Genomic DNA, 14092 nt, shown 5'->3' on the forward strand with positions numbered 1-14092 from the left:
TTTGGACAGATTACCTGCCTTAACATCAGGTCGGACAATTGTCCTATGACATTGATGGTTGGGGCATCTCTCTTGCGCCTTCCTGTATGCCTAAATAAATTCTCTTAGATCAACCTATTGTAGATAGGCACACCTTTTATGGCTTGGAGAAGTGGTATCTTTACACATAAATGTTTCAATTCTCCCAGGAGTTCAGTTTCTTCTGCGGTAGGCTGGACCATCACGGATAGTCTCTCAGGAAAGGGTGGAATTGCTTTAGGTTCACTTTCCTCTTTATCTTCCTCAACCTCCATGGGTGGAGGCTGGCTATCTGGGAGGAATTTCCCAGATCTCAAGTTAATTTCTTGAATCTCCATAGCAGAAGTTGGGCATGATGGTTCCCCACTATACACTTGCTGAGCCTATCTATTGTTCGGGTTAGGATTTGGCTGGGCAAGCATTTGGGGTTGCCTTAGTGGAGCAGAAGGTAACGGTTGTGGTTGGACAGGTGGTGGAGGCATAAGAGCGGGAGGAGAGTTGTATTGGGGCCTCCACCCTTGATGAGATGCATTCCACTAAGGCTACGACTGAGCATAGGATTGAAATGAATGGGTGGCTAGTTGGGCATGATATTGAAATGTGAAGGACCAAGGAGGAGGCGTGGACCAGGAGGGATGAGCAGAAGGGCCCCAAGAAGGTATGGAAGTGACATGGTTGGGGTTGTAGTATGCCTGAGATGTCCCTTGCATCCCCTGCTAGTATGGTCTAGGTCCATGCGGCCTTCTTTGGTTTATCTAATAGAGCTATTCAGTGACTCCCTCAGCCCCTTGATATACAACTTTAAGTCCGGGCAAGGAAGGGCACTTATCTGTAGAATGATTTTCTTCACAGGCTGAACAAACCTCTATGAAGTTCAATGGGCATTCATTCCTAGGATGCCTCTTGGTGCATCTAGGGCAAAAAATGGCCAAAGCCCTCTCTCCTTCCTCTTGTTTTCTTTTGATATGTAAATTGTCCATTTGCATGACAAGAGTCTACAACATCTCACTCTTGAAGTCTTCTAGCATGTTTCCAATTTCACCTTTAATGGATGAGTTGGAGGAAGAGGTTCTGGCTATGGGTTGACTACCCCTACCTTTCTTTCTGGCTGCTCTAGAATGGTTTCTAAAAACAATCTTTATGTCCTCATAGGATAGTTGGTAGATGTATCCCCCAGCCAATAGATGGAGGGTGTCTAGAATATATTCCTGAATTCCCTTGAGTAGGACTAGCTTGAGAGACTCAGGGTCAAGTGTACATCAGGCCCTTTTGTAACTGAGTTGGAACCTCTCTTCATAGTCTTCCAGGGACTCATCACTTCCTATGGTCATTCAGAAGATTTCTTCTTTAGTATATTTTGACCTACAATAGTCTCGATACTTGTTGTTAAAGGCCTACTGCATCTGAGCCCAAGTTGTGATGCCATTGCCAGGTAATCCCATGAACCAGCACAATGCTGCATCCTTGAGAGTAGAAGGGAACAGTTTCCACTTTTGCTCATCTTTTGCATAGTCATAAGTTCGACAAATGACAACAAACTTGAACAAGAAGGTGTCAAGATCTTCTATAGTCAGACCATGGAAATGAGGTAGGGCGGAAGGGCTTATATTCTTCATTTTGGTGTCCCCATTGGTCTCCCGAATGGGAAAAGTACCCTCTACTCTCTCTCCATTCCCCCTAGCATTTCTATTTTTAGCCATTGGCTCCAGAGGAATGCTTTCTTCTCCTTCTTCCGCTATAGGTTCTTCAAATATGTCTGGCTATTCACCTAAGGGTTCTTCTTGATTGCAACCACCGAAGAAGAGAGAAGGTTGGCTGTGTGAAGCAGTGGGGGTGTTGGGCAAAAATTTTCCTGAGTTATCTCTATTCCTATGAGGCATGAAAGGAAATCTTTTTTTGGTTGGTTTTTGTTTCTTTTTCCCCACACTAATAGTACCTGCAAAAATGAAATTGATTGAACAAAACAAATTGCAACTAACTGAAATGAACTTGCTGAAATGGAAATTTGCAGAATTGAAAAGGAAAGCAAGGAAATGCAGAACTGAAGGAAAAGAAAGGACTAGTCTACTTTTGCTGAAAGAAACTATTAGCAGAACTTTGCAATAGAAAATAGAAGAAAGCAATAATTATAGAATACTCTGACGCTTCCCCGGCAACGACGCCAAAAAGTGGTGAGCACCAATATTGCAACAATAATGCTGCAACTCCTGGGTTGCCTACTTTACTTTTATAAAGTCGGTAGTCAGTAACAAACTTGGAAGCGTCGGTGCTGTATGCACAAGTACTAGTTCTTACTGCAGGTTGTCACTTGGTCAGCTAGCACAAGATCACTAGGAGCTCGAGCCAACTTCTATGGATTCCAGAAGAAGCTCTATATGTGATGAAAGGAAAGAAAGATAGATGCTATTCTAACTGCAGAAAGGAGAAAGACTGAAATGTAAAGCAAACCTAGTGAACCCTAATTAACCAACTAATTCTACTTTTGCAGAAAGCGCTATGAAAACCATGAAAGGAATGCCATTACCTATTCAAGGAAGTAAACAACATCTAACTATGCTATTTCTAGAAGTAAATAAGCAAAAGACATATTTTTGGATTTTTATGTGAAATTGACATGCATGTAATTTATTGTGTGTGAATGTGGTAGCGAATAGGTGGTGTTGAAGGGCGGTTTTGGGACTTGAGAGGATGTAGGATGGTGTGGATGGGTCTTAGGAGGTCTCAGGTGGCCTTCTAGAGGCTTTTACCACACTCAGCCTTCAAAAGAAATCCTACAGGAAAATCTACAGGAGGACACAGGAATCTACAAGAGGAAAACAGGGAATCTACAGGAGGCCTATAAGAGGAGGCCGAGAGAAGTTTCCACTGTTTTGAGGGTGTGAGAGTGGGTGAAAAAGGTGGATGAAGGTTGGAATGAGGTGTTAGGGTGCCTAAGGTCTACCATGAATCACCAAGAGAGAAAAATATGATTGGGTTTGCTCAAGGAGAGAGGGAGAAGTTTTATGGAAAAATGCAAGAAACTAGGGCAGAATTGAGGTGAGATTTGGGAGACCTATAGGGTATGGATCAGATGGAGGGTGTGATTTTTGATAAGCTAGCATACTTCTGGAAGAGATCTGCTGCAAAGAAACAGACAGTTAACCAAGGAAATCAAGCAACAAGTGAAATGAATGCATTTAGGAAAAACAATGTTTTGCATAAAAATGGTCTAAACTATGATCTATGAAAGGAAATGCTGAGAAATTCTGTAGGAAAGGAAAGCATGAAAGAAGACTATTAAAAATCAAGAAGTGAGCATGATGAAGAATATCTAAAGCAAAGCAAAGCTGGACTATTAACCTACTAAAAATATGTAAACACTAGAAGTCCTATGAAGGAGGGAAATCTATGTTTTTGGGGCAGTAAGAGGGTCTTTGCCTCAAATCATGGTCCCAAAGGGAGGAAGAGAGGCCAAGGCACTGTTGCTAGCCTTTTGAATCTTTGTTGATCACTGTTTAACCTGCTACAGAAAGCACAAATGGAATCAAACTACTGAATCATCAAAGCAACCTATTCTTAACCATAAAAGAAATACATCTAACAACAACCTAATCTACAAACTGAAATAAAACATACAAATACAAGCAAAGATGAGCTTGGCTACTTGGATTGGACCCTAACCCAAGAGCTTCATCCCTCTGAGGTAACTCAATGCTAGCTCAAAAGGGATCCCATCTTTATTATCAAAACAATAGCAAGATTACATGAAACTGTCACAAAATAATAAGCTCAAAGTTGGAGCAGAGTTTACATAAGCAAAAATACAACAAAAATCCGACCCTAGTGAGGCCCTAGGCCCCTCTACTTATAAAAATGAAGCTACCAATAGCTTCCTTAAAATCAGGGAGGCTTGGCTCCCAAAACTCAAGATAATCATCAGTCATCCTCCACTTGCTCGGCTGCCTTCTAGTGCATGATTCGGCTGCTTGTACTCTGAGCTGAATGAAGGGGAATTCGAAGTGAGGAGTAATAAATGAGGGGGATTCCCTCCTATAAGTCCTCTCCTTTGTCCACTTCGAGTTATTGCTGCCATTTGTCCATTGGATCCTTGACTTTGACCTCGAAACTCATCAATAATCTGCATTAAATACATGTTAGACCACATGGCACAATAACTAACTCAACTCACTCTATAAGCATAAATATAATCAGAAAATCATACAATAAGCTAAGAGAATGGTTGATTTGACTAGGTTAGGAGGTAAAATGAGCCCATATAATTACCCATTTATGAGGCTCATCAGTTATCCACAAGAACCCTTGGGGTTATGACGAGGAGTGTTAAGAAGAGAGATGCGGAATCCCCTTATGAAAAAATTATTAGTAGACAAAAATGACTAAACAAAGTGAAGCATCAAATACATATTTTATAGATTTTTTTCATTAGTCCACTTCAAAATGTTTGGATGAGATACATGAGTGTTGTCTATAACAACAAAGATTTTTCTAGTTTGTCTTGAGCTATGTCTAAATTTGCTAAATGTGTCTATGACTCATCTCTATATGTTACAACTTAGTCCAAGTTGCTGGGGGCCAATTAACATCAAGATTTTTTTTTTTTTTTGTGGCTTTGTCATCAAATTATTTTCAGGAAAACATGGATTTGACAATATTGAATTCTTGTCAATCTCATCTACCATGTATCCAAAAAATCGTGTTTCTTCTATGATAGGAAGGTTTGGGATTTTCTATGGCTATCCATATCTAAGGAACTATGTGGAGACATAAATTTTTCTTGCAACCATTGGATCAAGTGAGGTTGTTGTAGTTGTTGGGTTGCTCCATGATACACTTGATGATACATATATGGACTATGGTGGGTTGTTTGACATCTTTAGAAATGAAGTGGCAGATTTAGTACAAGGGGTATGCATTGTCGTGATCAATATCCATTGCTAGTTTCATTTCATACATAATTCATTTTATGTTAATCATTTACAGAAAATGTGTCATGTGTTCCATTTGGGTCTCTTCATTTTTGAGAGAGGCACTGATAGTATAGTATCAATGTTTTACTAACAATTTTGTTCCTCTTGTAGATGTCCCTTTCCCCTGTATATTCTTTTCCTTTTTTGGTGTTAGGTCCATTTTTTGTGGTTGTTTAAGTTGTTGACTTTTTACATCTTTAATTAATGGTCAACTTCATGTTGGCAGGTGTCTAGAATAAGTTTGTTCAGTAAGATTTCTTGCGAAAACAACAAAGAAAGTAAAATTGTTGAAGCAGACTGTCTCCACACAATGTTTCTTGCAATGATGGATGTAAGGGTAGTCTTGGTCAAATTGGAAGATAAATTGCATAACATGAGAACCTTGGGAGTTCTACCTTTTTCAAAGCGACAACGATTTTCAAAAGAGAAACTAGATATTTTTTCTCCCTTAGCCAACCGACTTGGAATTTGGAGTTGGAAAGCTGAATTAGAAGACCTCTGCTTCAAATATTTGAAGCCAAGGGAGCATGGAGAGCTTTCTTCCAGGTTTGTTGAAGGCTTTAGGAAGAAACTATCATGTTTATAATCCAAAAGTTGGATAAATCTTTGAAGAAGGAAAACATATCTTATTCTGATTTATGTGGCAGACCTAAGAGCCTATACAACATTCACCAGAAGATGTTGAAGTAGGATTTCTCTGTTCTTTGCGCAAAATGTGTTGTAAGTAACCATTTACTTTACAAGCTTCCAAATTAATTAATTATAAAATCTATTATTGATTCACTTTAGTTCATTGGCCATTGTCAGGAATAAGTAGAGAATTGATGGAATCCATGAACTATGTGGTCTTTAGTTGATTTTCTTGGATGAGGTTGACTGCTATGCTACGCTATGGATTATTCACAATATGTGGCTAGGTATTCGTCGGAAGCTAAAGGATTATGTTAAGTGCCCAAAAATTAATGGGCAGGGTAGTGTTTACCAACTAGAGTAGTATATTTTAATTATTCAAGCATAATACATCATTATTATCTATTGAAGTTACATCATGTGTATATTAGGTTAGGCACAAACCATTGGGCTTTTTAGGTTACTCTCCTAATGCATGATGTGCTCCAAACTCTTTAGGTATCAGTGTTTGCATACTATTGTTTTTAGGGATGATGTTGGAAATATGAATACACACTAAAGAAATGCATCAATAAGCTGAGTTTGGAGTTGCTGCACATTGGAGGTACAAGGAGGGTGAAGCAACCCACTCCTCCTTCATTGTTAAGATGGTTGAGTATACAATATGGATTCCAACATGGAACAGTGAGATTATGCACACTAAACTGCGGTTATCTCCCGAGGATGAAGACATGGGACCACCTTTCCTTTTCCCTTCCCATAAAGATGGTCTCCCACATATGGATAAATTTTGCATCCCACCATGTGGCACAAATGAGAGTCTCCTTGTCATTATGTTGGAATATGATAAAGTAAGTATGTTATTCTTAAAAACATATGTTGTAGTGGCTACAACCATCCTCCAAAAGTTTTCCTATGATTCGATTTTGGATCCTTCATTCTAAACCATAGCAACTCATCTTGCACTGATCTAGGTATCCATGCTTCGACTGAGACTTATCATTTTAATTTTGGCTTGTGTTTTCTCACTTGGTTGATTTTTTGACCCACAAGCTGGTCTCCTAACTTAGTCCCTCAACAGTTCTAGGCTTGCCCCAGAAAACTGCAATTCTTGAGGGAAACTAGCCTTGCTATTGTGAATTGCATAGTCCTGACTGCCAGTGAGCCTTGAGATCAGAAAATGTGCAGACATGAGGGGTCATCCTAGAACCAAGCCCAAGAATTGTGCAGCCCTCACTGATTTCAGAAACGGTGTAGTTTACTGAGCTAGAAAGTTGCCTAGCTCCTGGAACTGCGTTTCCTTTCTTGGCAGTGTGCATGGTATGTTTTCATGGAAAAAGAAAAAAGCAAAAAGAAGAAAACATCCCCAAAAAATAGGGATCTATTTTTAGTATGCCGAAGGAGACACTTGCGTTACTTTTAGAAACTTTTGCGAAGTGTTGCTTTTTCCTTAATTTTATGCACACGCATCATAAACCTTAATTTGTCCAAATATATTTAATCAACACTGCTAGGGCTCATTTTCACACTCGATCTTATATCTATAGCATTCCCAAGGAGATCAACTAGCCTTTGGTGTGATCATCATCGCTTTTCTGGGTGAGTTTTGATTTCATCATCTTTTGCCACTTTTTCTATTTCTTTTTATTTTTTAGGTTATGTGAGTGTCATTTCACTTGCTTCTCCACATGGTTGTTGGCACTTTAACTTGTTTTATCTTGTATAAGTGTTATTTCAAGTTATAGATTGCCTTTCCCAAGTGTCGCATGAGTTTTCATATTTTTGCATCAACGATCGCCGTTGCGACGACTTTCCTCACATGCTTTATTTTTCTTTAGTTTACTCAATGTTTGCACTTGTTTCACATGCATGCATCAACACTTAGTCAGATATGAACTCAAATTCACACCATCTTTCAGATCTGCTTGTTTTTCACACTCCCCTTGGGTAGATCTGGGTGCCCTTATAGGGATCTCGCTTTGTACATCTTGCACTGCGCAATATGGAAACTCAAGCCTCTAGCTTGGCTTTTGGAATTTCACATAGTGTAGCTTGGGCTGGGTCCAACTGTGCAATGTGTAGTTCCAGGAGCGAGCCTCCTAACTTGGCCACTGAGTCTGTGCAATATTTACTCTCTTCTAGGCCTTGGCCCAAGATGAATTACGCAATGCACAGTTCCAATCATCAAGCTCCCACGCTGGCTACTGGGACTGCATAGTGCACAGTTCACATAGTTAGTTAGTCACCCTTGTCGAGTAAAACTGCCAATCCTTCCCATCACGTGCTCGACTTGTTGCTTGAATTTTCCTTGAATTTCTTTTGGTTTTTAGCTGACATTTGCTTTCCATGAGTGTCCTCTCTGTCCCACAGGTACAATAGTTGCTAAGCATCTCTAGAGAAGTCACAGTTAACATGGCATCCAAGAGAGCTACATCAAAGCAAACGATTGAAAGTACTACTGGGGAAGAAGTGGAGTAGATATAAGTTGATTTACTAGTTTTTGCAAATACTCTATTGTTTATTGAGAAGGGAAAAAAACTGACATGGTAGCAAATCAAAGACATTTTTGCAGGGTAATTTAAGGCAGACTTAGAAGATTGACATGTTTATATTAGCAACCATTGGTCAGGGTTATTCAAGGTTACATGCAGGTGTCCTACCTTCTCGTGTGTGTACATCATCAGCTGGATTGTCTTACATATGGATGAACAGATTATAAAATTGAGCAGTGCCAGCGGGAGGAAGCTTGCCACCTTAGGAGCATAATACATTTAGCAGATGTATCACTTTCCCGAGCTGGTGAAGTGCATGGAGTCACTCTTCTATGCAACCCATAGCTATGTGAACACAAGAGACATTGTCAAGTGCTAGGTGAAAGAGTTATCGAAGTTAATATAGACACCCACCCTTTACAAGACAAGACTGTAAAAAAGGCTTACCAATTCTTGATCATATTTTTTTGCAGAATGTATGGTCAAGAGAGCACAAAGACCTTCCCTGAAGGGTCGACAATCTTACTCGACTAGTTGGTAAGTGATGGAAGGCCATTCAAATGGTCAAATTTGTTGGCTCAACCAATAAAATCCCATGTAGCTAAGGCTCGGAATCTTCCCAAGAATGAGCAAGCATGGTTTTACATGTATACATACTTACTGGATGCAATATGTTCCTAAAACCAGTTCCCTGGCATGAGATAGACATGGACACCACAAGAGACTTCCGTGAACATCTATTGCAAGTTGCTTTCTGAATGGAGCTATCGAGGAGTGATGGAAATCCTAATTGACTACTCTATCATCCCATTATACAAGCTTATATTTGAGAAATATCCACCTTGCATGTCTCGAGAAGCAATGGAGGTGATAGTAAGCATTACAAACTGGTATGCCTCACCAGGTGGCACATTCATGAGAGTGTTTGCTAAAGAGAAGCCTCTGCATGTCCTACCAATGTATGCCATTAAGAAACTGATCATTCAAGAAGTTTCATACCACCTCACTACAGGGTTCTCAACATGACTGCATAAGAAGAAGAAAGTGCCATGGCCAACTCTTCCTTTACAGATGAAATTATAGAAGATTAAGATATTGAAAGATGAAGATGCTGAAGCTAAGGAAATAGTGAAATTTGAGTTCAAAACCAAGGATTATAATCTGTATGAACCCCATGGTGTTTGCAAAGACCACTGTACAAAATTTTGCTTTCCGTGGATCCATGAGACATTTCATTGGCCAGAGGAGGATACTTGGAAGTACTACTATAATGCCTCTAGAATCAATGAGCCAATCAATATATCAAGAAATTGGAAGGCTTCTCTACAGACAACACCAGTTATGGAAGCAACAATAGCAGTCACAGAAGGCAACAATCTAGTGCATGACAAGGGAAAGAGGAAGGTTATTGATGATCCAAAGGGATAACAAAGCTGCAAAATGATGGCATATCCTATTATAGGAAAAGAAACTTTGGAAGCAGAAGAAAAGAGGGAGCAAAGGATGAAGAGAGCAGAGTACATGAAGAGAGAAAAGAAGAGGTTGTAGGAAGAAGAACTGAAGTTGTAGGAGATGGAGAAGAATTTGAAGGAAGAATAGGAGTTGAGGAGGAGAGAACGAGAAGAGAAGAAAAAGTAGGAAGAAGACTAAAGGCAAGGCCTGATGATAGAGGAAACAACACTGATATAAGTTGATGAGCCGGAACAACCAACAGTTGAGGAAGAGGGTGAAGAGATACAGGATCAGGAGCTTGCTCAGTATATTGAGCAAATGATTGAAGTGACAGACATGGAGTTGGAACATGAGCCATAGAGGGAAGACACTGACTTGATGCCGAAAGCACCATAGGTCATTTCTTGGTCTCCACCACCTAGAGTAGCAGAGCCAACCCTGAGCAAGCAAGGAGATGTTGTTATCCTTGATGATGATCCAGTCATGGATGTGTACAATCTATCATTCGATGAGTTCTAGAAGAGGATTTCCAAGTGCGGAGGAAGCACTTTTCTAATGATCATTCATCACTTGTATTCATTAAGGAAAGGGTGATATTGTCGGACCAGGAAGCATCCAATTTCCATTGCCCAAGCCAGCTTGGCCTATGCAGGAGAAACAAGATCAAATGTTCAGTACTTGACAACAGATGAGCAACTGGAAAAGAATTTTCAGGCTGCTAGGAAAGACGCAGAACAACCCCAAGCATCAACGCAAAATATAGTTTTCACATTGGGGGAGAAGAGGACAATGATACTTATTGAAGTATCACTACTTGGTGATACCATGCAGAAGCTCTATGATGAATTTATCACTGTGCATAAAGAATTTTTCTATTTGCATGGTGTACAACAGCGAAGCAAAGAGTTTTTCCAAACTCTCAAGAACATACATGTTTCTGTCGCCCATGTACAAGAGTGGAAAATGCAGTACAAAGGGGCCCCACTTGATTTAGAAAAGAAAATGAAGTCACCGACAAAGCTGGAGAAAGTGAAGATTTGAATGTTGATTTAGAACAATGAGCAGCTCACCTCATTCATCGGTAGCACACAAGCCTCACATGCGTGGTTGTACAATAGCTTGGATGTCTTGGTGAGAAAACACTAGATCCCATCAATCGGTTCCCTCACTAATGCTAAACCAAAGAACTAAGCCCTGTTGGAGATCGATGAATACATGGAGCAGCTAAGACAAGAAGCCACTAGGGAATACTTGGAGCTGAGCACACACAACATGAACAAGTACATCGATGGTCCTGCCAAGGTCAAGACAATGTTGCTCATGCTTCAAAAAGAGTTGGACACAAGTTCCAAGACAATATACCTGAATGCCATGGAGGCTAGAGTCTGCTTCCAAAAAGACATTGTTAAGCAGTTTGGTGACAACATCACACAATACTAATCTTTGCACCGATATGTGATCGAGAAGTAGTAAGTGGAGGTTGTTGAGCTGGAATTTCCCAAAACTCCAAAAACATAGTGTTGTGTCTTTCTAGGTCGTCTCTACCCTATTTTGTCTTATATGGGTACATGTGGAAAATGTAATATTATTTGTAACTATGTTGTAAGTGAAATTCTAAGTGTCAATATTGGAATATGAAAATTCATCACGTAATGCAATGTGTCATTTAGTGAAGAAGTTCAAGAGTCATGATGGAAGTCAAAGAGTCAAAAAGGGGAATGTTAAGGGTCACCCCACCATTTTTTATAAATAGAACCTCATAACTCATAGAACATGCTTTTGGGAACCAACATTTTGGCTAGGCTTAGACTTAGAGAAGGCTTCTGAGTAGTGTGAAGAGCCTTGGCTTCTCCATAGCATACAATGGGTATACTTGTTTGGAGGAGAAAGTGTTCTTGACTGTAATGTTCCACTATTGGGGCTAGTGGTCATCAATGGTGTATGTATGGATGGAAATTTCACTTATAATAATAAAATAAGAGCCAACATGCTTTCATGCATATGTTGTTAATATAGTAGGACTATTCTTGTTGTATTGGAAATATATGTTATTTAACTTACACATATGCTTATGAAATACTTTGTATGATTTTGTACAAATCCCATTGAATGCATGTTGTTAGATTAACTCATCACTTTAACTTTTGGACTATTCTGAATTTTAGCTTGTTATGTCATTTCGCTCATGTGTTCCTTTCAAGATGCGTACTGTTACAGGCTTCGAAGGGGCACACTCCCTTTTCCCCTACATGTGTTAGAACCTTCATGCATCACACTTAACTCTTCGCAGGGTCACACACTTGCTTTCACCCAAAGTTATCATACTTTCCTCGTCGCGCTACCGTGGCCAAGGAATTACATCACCACCCACCATTGGGACTCCTACTCGAAATGATGTGGGGTCTAGTTGGGACTTCATATTAGGGAGATCCCCTGAATGTTGGTAGGTCTAGCACTATCAACTTTTCTGGCACTAAAAGGAGTGCCATGTAACAATCTGAGCCCTTGAAGTCTATTTTGAATTTTTGTACATATTTCATGAGTTTTTCCAAATCAAAACCGTGACATGTTTTTCTAACTCTACACATTTTGAAGTGCCAATGAGCATTTTAAATGACTTTTCCAGAATGAGTTTCAATGGTGAGGGTGGAATACTCAGGCACACAATTTTTTTTCTTGGTTTTTGTGACAGGCATGACATCCCATTTGAGGATATTGCATGTGGGTTGTTCACTTTCATGTTCGAAGGGCACACAAAGCAATGGTGTCACACATTGTACACAACTTCTATACACTCTTTCCAACAATGTTTTAGTGAATCATGTCATTCTTTCGTTCTTTATGATCGTAAAGCCCTTAATAGAAAAATTTTAAAATTTCGAAAATCACGTGTGTTACAGATCCATTTGGGCACATCACTCCCATCATCCAAATCAGTGTTTTAGGGCTCATAAAACCCTAATTTCAGTTGCTACATGCCCTAAACAAGTCAACCCTTTGAATGCCTCCTTCCTTGATAGTTTCATGGCTTGAAGACATCTTGAAATGACTCTTAGAGGGACCAGCGTAGGTAGGCCCATGCAAGGGTACTCTTCAGAGCACTTAGACCCACTTTGACCTGCGCTAGGAGAGATTGAGCGAAATATACATAGGATTCTGGGAATATTCTTATCTTCTAGAGCCTTCTAGAGGATTCTCACACTTATAATCTCCTATGAGCTTGGAAATGGACAAGGAATGAGTTAAGTAACCTCCTATCCTCTCATCCCTTCCTCCATGGAAACTAATTCTAAGTATGGAAGGCCATTCAATACCCCCATTTATGACATAACCTCCTTCATCCTGCTATAAATTGAGTACTCATATAAGTGATTAGGGGCTAGACTTTGATGAATTGCAAGGAGATAATGTTATTTTTAGATTTGAGACTATTGTAAGTTTTGTTATGCTGCCGGAATGTCATGCTTATGATGTGATGTGGATGGAACCAAAGCTGGAGGAGTGACTTTGAATCAGGCTTCATGTTTGTAATTATTCCTTCTATTCAATAAAGTATTTACACCTTTTTCAATATGCTTATATTGATATATGAATGCTTATATGTGTGAATGTATCTGATTCCATTTACTTGTATTCAATAGATCTTTTGCTTTGATTGGTTCTTTGTCTTCTGTTGTTGTTTACAGGTACTTCTCAAGCGTGTTAAGTACAGGAAGGAGCGACAGGATCAATACAAAGGAGACAAGAGGAGAGCAGAACTAAGAGTAGGTCTTCTCATCTTCTTTGTCTTATCTATTGCTTATAGGAAAAGGCTAAAGTGATTTAAACTATTGTTCTAGATATGACTACTTATATAGGGCATTAGTATTTATCCATAGATACCAAATTATTCAAAACAAATTGGCAACTCTGCCGGGGAACGATTATCGTTCCAAGTAGATGATCCACATCCTATGACACTCTAGCAGATCTTACTTCCTTTCATTGATTGTATTTCAGCCTTGTTGAAGTGTTATTTGGTAAAAAAATTGAGGTTAGATGACTCTTGAGTGGCCTCTGAGGAATCAACATAGGCTTGGTTAGGGGATAGTGCTCTATAGAGCACCCTTGAGTGAGAGACAGTGCTCTGCAGTGTAGTTAGGCCCTCTTTGACCTGCGATGATCCACCTTAGGGAAAATTTTCACCTTTGGATTGGGTTTTTTCTCCAAATTTCCTTTTGTTTATGTTTGCTGAAAGATCAATGATTGTAGTATCTCTGAAATCAACTTGTATTTCCTCTTTCCAGACCTAATTTGACTTGGTTGATTAATGTTTCTTAAATTTTTGCTTTGTCCTTATCGATCCATAGTCAAAGTTAGATTATAGTCAATTAATCTTTGTTCAAAAGAAAGTGTCGTAAAAGTCTTCATTTCTTTCGAAAAGGAACTATCATAAAGTCTTCGTTCTTGCAAAAAGATTGATTGATTGTATGTGCATTAGTTTCCTTTTGTTCATCTTAACATTAAGGAAATTGAAAAGAAAAACTTGCATCG

At 39.4% G+C, this 14092-nt stretch overlaps 1 pseudogene; it reads left to right on the plus strand.

Moving 5' to 3' along the window:
- The first annotated feature begins 4695 nt into the window (after positions 1 to 4695).
- LOC149236867 (putative GTP diphosphokinase RSH2, chloroplastic) overlaps positions 4696 to 14092 on the plus strand; it is a 151232-nt pseudogene continuing 141835 nt past the window's right edge.

The sequence above is a fragment of the Pinus tabuliformis genome, chromosome 8, assembly GCF_031772625.1.
Source record: "Pinus tabuliformis cultivar Carrire ecotype Pingquan chromosome 8, CPIR1, whole genome shotgun sequence".
Taxonomy (NCBI): domain Eukaryota; kingdom Viridiplantae; phylum Streptophyta; class Pinopsida; order Pinales; family Pinaceae; genus Pinus; species Pinus tabuliformis.